Here is a 5,428-nt window from a genome sequence, read left to right on the forward strand (position 1 = left end):
AATAGTAATCTACTCCGTAAAACCCTCACTTTACGATACGTTCGTGTCAGAGTGCGCGTGTGGCCAAAGAGCCAATAAACGGGAGTGCGCGTGTGGCCAAAGAGCCAATAAACGGAAGTGTACGGTGGTTAGTTGTGTCCGTTTTGGTGAGCTATTCTCGTAGCCAGGGACCCCGTGAGGTGCCGTTGCGACCACCGTCAACATTGGTCAAACAGGCTGAATCCCGTGCCTTCCCGCCCGTTCCGAGGAGCGCCACGCTGCTTTCCAGCGCTTCGTCGGATTACTAGTCTCGACCGCACCCGCTAAGACAGCCCACAGCGGACCCGAACGACACCACTGGCATTCGACGCACCTGGTGAGATTATCCGAGGTATCGGAATCCGTCAACTTGCTGACGGCCAAACATCCCTTTGCCGAACCGGTTGGTGGATGCGTAAACAAGCCCCGAAAACGCTGATCGACGACGTTCCTGTAACCCAAATCGTGCGTGCACGACGCTCGCACACCGACGGTACACGCTAGTTTCCGAATCCGACCGCTACCCTGTTGATGGCCATCACGTTCGCCCGACCCCAAAGACTGGCACCAAACGGCAAGTTAAAAATAAACCCTCTTATTACCGTATCATTTTGTTATTTTGTAATATTTGTCGAGCCATAGGTTGTATTTGTCTTGTCCGCCAGAGATTCGTCCGCTTTGATCATTCGATTGGTTGTTCCCATTCTTCCTAGGACGGCGTAGCCGACCCTGAGAGAACCGTAAGTATCGACTGAACTAGCTGGAAGTACTGGCCAAGGCCTTTACTTTCAACCTTTTTCTGAACTTTTAATCTTCATTCTGAATCTTAATTCTTAACCTGAATTCAAAAATTGGAAATTCTTCTATACGATTTCTGAAATGTACAAAAAATACGAATTTCGAATCTTATTCCAGATCAGAATTTTATGAGCCCTCCATTCAAGAATTTTTTATTTAAATTCAGTAGTTCAGGTTTAATCTAAATTCACTATTTAAATTACTTATTTTTGATCTGTGTTGTGAATCAGATTAAAATATAAATTTACAAAAGATCTGAATCTTAGTTTTCAATTTGGGATTGCCATTTCGATGCTTAAAATTTTTGAATTTTGTGTGAAAATTAAGTTCAAGAACTTCGAATTTGAATATAAAACAAAATTTCCCTTTTTCTCGGAAAACTTTTATCAAAATATTGAAAATCCATTTGATCACGAAAACATGATTCAAATTTGATTGAAGTGCAGGATTTCAAATCAGCTTTTCATTTCTAATTTGATATTTTAACTGAACATCAAAGATCCTGAACAGGATTCCGAATCCGAAATACGAAAATAGGATTACAATTTTGGTTATGGGAATGATGGAATTAGAACCTTCGAAATGGGTTTAATATTCAGACCTGAATTTCGATGACCAAGTGAGAAAATTTTTAAAATGTTTAGCAGAATATTGGACTTGGGTTGGGTTTTTGAGGTTTTGGCATAAGTTTTTTAGTCTGACCTTAATCCATTATCATAATTTGGTTCTGAATCTAAAATTTTGAGTGTAGAGTAGAATATCTCGCTTGCTGTTTTGGATCCCCAACCGCCAAACCCCCCCCCCCCCTCCCGTTCCTTCGGCCATGATTCCATGTCATCCTTCAGATATCATTCCCGGAAAAGCCGGAACAGACCGGATTAGTCGAAAGGAGAGTGGCCATGGTGGCTCGGAAGAACGCGGAACCGAATTGCCATGAGCCTAGCTAAGCTAGGACTTGCCTCAATAATAAAGTCTATTTATCTGAAATAAATATCAATTTTTCAAATAAATTTTGTTTTTGTTTTATGTTTATTGCAGAAACCAACCAAACCAACTAGCATTCACCTTTTAAATCAGTGAATGGGAAATCGGTGTTATTTACTAATTTGCTAAGTGAATTGAAAAAAAGGTTAACATTTACCTTTTTGCTAGGTGAATGAAAAATGGTAAAATTTACCGAGAAAGCTTTGTGGAAAAAAATCACCTCACTTCTCGGTAAATTTAACCTTTTTTTTTATTTCCCGTGTAGACAACACTATTACAACATCTAAAGGCAGTCATTTTAAATGTAATAGTTTCAAGATGGTGCATAAATTTTCCGAGATATAAAGATTATTTTCTAACAGTGATAAGGCGGCATCCATAAATTACGTAACGCAAAGACACACTTTTTTGACCCCCTCCCCCCGTATGTCACAAATCGTAACGCTTTGACGTACCCCCCATGAAAATTACGTAACGCAGATAATAACCCCCCCCCCTCCACCGATTTTCTTATGTTTTAAAATACCGTTTTGAAGGTCAAAAAAAGAGAAATTTTTTTAACGTTCTTTAAAACGGAATAAATATCATCGACCAGAATCGCTTAATACCCATTGATGATAATTCTCTGATAAAATAAATTTAATGTCAATTACTAGTTGCTCTGTGCTTGTTAACTGATGATCTACCTTGTTTACTGTATTTTGTTCAAAGAGCATAACTTGCTGCGCAAAATATACTCCGCTTAGTAATATTCGTCGAAATAATCAAAATTGCATTTTTTAAATCAATTGAGTAAAAATAGTAAAATTTCCTTTCTTAAGATTGAATTGAGTTCTTGGGGATAAATGTACCCAATATGCGGTTTCTCCAACGGTTATTTCACGGATATTTAATACACATGTTAAGGAATCTATCTCACAATCATTAAAAAGAAAAGGTTACAATCCTCTTTCAATCATATTGAAGCTGAAAATTTTTAAACTGATTTTGGTTTGCTTATTACTTTGCTAAAATTGCATGACATCAAAATAGCTGCGATGAAACTGAAATTTTTAAGGAAAAAATCGTTACGTGATGATGAGCATACCCCCCCCCCTCCCTTGTGTCACAATTCGTAACGATCGAGCTTACTCCCTCCCTCCCCTAGGAGCGTTACGTAATTTATGGATGCTCCCTAAGATAGAGACCTACATTGTTCTAAATACTATATTGTAGAACATAATGAATGATTCACGAATCTTTGTCGAAGAGAACAAACATCTATCTCTTGAAGTAAAATTTTTATGACAATTTGTTTTCATTAGGTTTGGGGTGGTCCTACACAAAACAGTTATTTCGTTTTATCTTTTCAAAGTGATACTTTGTCAAAAATATTTGTCCGGTAAGATTTTAGATAATCATCATGCGCTTCTTATTCGGAAAACGATTTGAAAAAAAATTGTTTCTGTTTAGAAGTTATAAGGAAAATTGTGTTGAAAAATGACTCTTTTTGAGCTACGATAACTCCAAATTGAGCAAGTCGAAAGTTATATCGTTGATTGCATTTGAAAATTCATATTACAGTCTTTACAATGTCAAAAAACTGGAGATATGTTTTTTTGTTTAAAGCGTTCAATCGTTGTTTGAAGTTGAGTAAAAATCGCTAAAATCTCTAGAAATATAGAGAGAGTTTTTATCTGTGTTCTTCAAGAACTCAGAAGCTACTGGACCGATTGATGTGAAATTTGGCATGAAGTAATTTTTAGAATAAACAATTGTTATAGTAAAATTTCGAGTCCCTCCTATTAAAGGGAGGGGGACCTCCCATACAAAATAATCGAAAAATACGATAAAATTCATTTTAATTCAATCAATTGACAAGTGGTTCTCATGAAGCTTTGTGAAAATGTATACATTTGCATGTTAGGATAATTTATAGTACAAGATTTGTCGAATTCATTATCTAAAGAATGCGATTTAGCGCATACGTTGGCGAAACTGCGGTGAATCCGTGCATCCATGGTGGATTACCTACATACATACATACATACACAAAAGCCCCTCTCATCAAAGAAGGAGGGTCCCCATTCAATATAATGAAAACATGAAAAAATAAATTGCCAGAAAACACCCAGGGTTATTTTCATCGAGTAATAAATCAAGAATATGTGATTAATTATAACATTTAATCGACCATCCTACTTTAATAGTAGATGGGATGCTTCCCATAACACTAACAAATAAATGCAGAATACCGTTTATAAATTGTGAGTTCCATGAATTTGCCAATGGTTTTATGTAATGGCAATTGACATTACACAAAACCATTTTTGTGTTACGTAAATGCAACATCATTACTGGAAACCTGCCCGAAAATTGCATGAAATTGGTTCAACATAAATTACAGAACCCGTTCACCGACTAGCAAAACCACAATCCAAAACAGCTCAACCAGTACGGAATCTACAAGTTTGGAGCGCAAATATTCAACTTCGTTCGGTTCCGAAAATTAACGGAAGAGCCGGTCGGTACTCTGCGACAAAAAGGTTCCACAAATATTTACCGTCTGGTGGTGGTGCCGTTGTTGTTACTTCAAAACCCTCAAGTGAGGTGGACGAAAAGCCACCGACCAAACAGCAGATGACGGTCACCTGTACAAGTTTTCGGAAACCGTTCGGTTGCCTTAACATTTTTTTTTTGCTTTCTTTGAGAATCCCACCCACATGAATGAGGTTTCGAAGTTTTCGGGATGATTCAATCGATTCAATACTTGTAACCTTTTTGAAGCCGTTCTTTAACTGATTTACCAACAACGACGACTTTCACGGTCAATTATGGAGCAACCGGAAGCTGGTAGCAACAATCAGTTATGTGTATGATTGATGAGTTCTGGCCCAACAATGTAGCTATTCTTGTTTGGCTGACTACCGGTATTTGCCGAGTCTTCCCGCATCGATTATTAGTCACCAAAAATAAAGATATTTCCCACGGAAGTGGCCGTCAGCTCACCAGTTACGCTCGATTGACTTTCATTGGAATGAATTCATAAAGAACAGAACATCGGAGGTCAGTTCTAAAATCCTGCCGCAAAAGAGACCAACCGCTTAGAAATTCTAGGTTGCACATTTAAGACAGCCCAGCGATGAAGGAGAAAAAATCTCCGATCGGATTGTCCCATCTGCATTTTCGGGACGTAATCTGATTATGTGACCATCGTCGAGCGGGATCGACGACGCAAGCGAGCAACCGGTTCACAAAAAAGGACAAAAGTGGTCAAAAATTTGCATTTATGAGATTTAGATTTACTCGGCAGATATACGGAAGCATTTACATACTTAGGCCTTCATAGCAAAGGACAGTTTGCGGAACAGGTAGGAACGACCATTCTACCGAATATTAGAAGGACATTTACATTTCAAATTGTAATCCAATCCATTCATGTAGGATTTTGCGTACGATGTTAGTTTAGTAGATAAATTAACATAATATTTATCACAAATCCTCAATGTTTATTTAAAGAAAGTAGATACTGATTAAGGAATGTTGGGGAAATAACACTGAAGGAAGGAAAGTGTTGTTGTAGCACATCACTGGAATGTTATTCGAAAATCAGCAATCCTGGAATTTTCTATGCACTGGTGTCTTTTTT

The sequence above is a fragment of the Uranotaenia lowii genome, chromosome 3 (assembly GCF_029784155.1).
Source record: "Uranotaenia lowii strain MFRU-FL chromosome 3, ASM2978415v1, whole genome shotgun sequence".
Taxonomy (NCBI): domain Eukaryota; kingdom Metazoa; phylum Arthropoda; class Insecta; order Diptera; family Culicidae; genus Uranotaenia; species Uranotaenia lowii.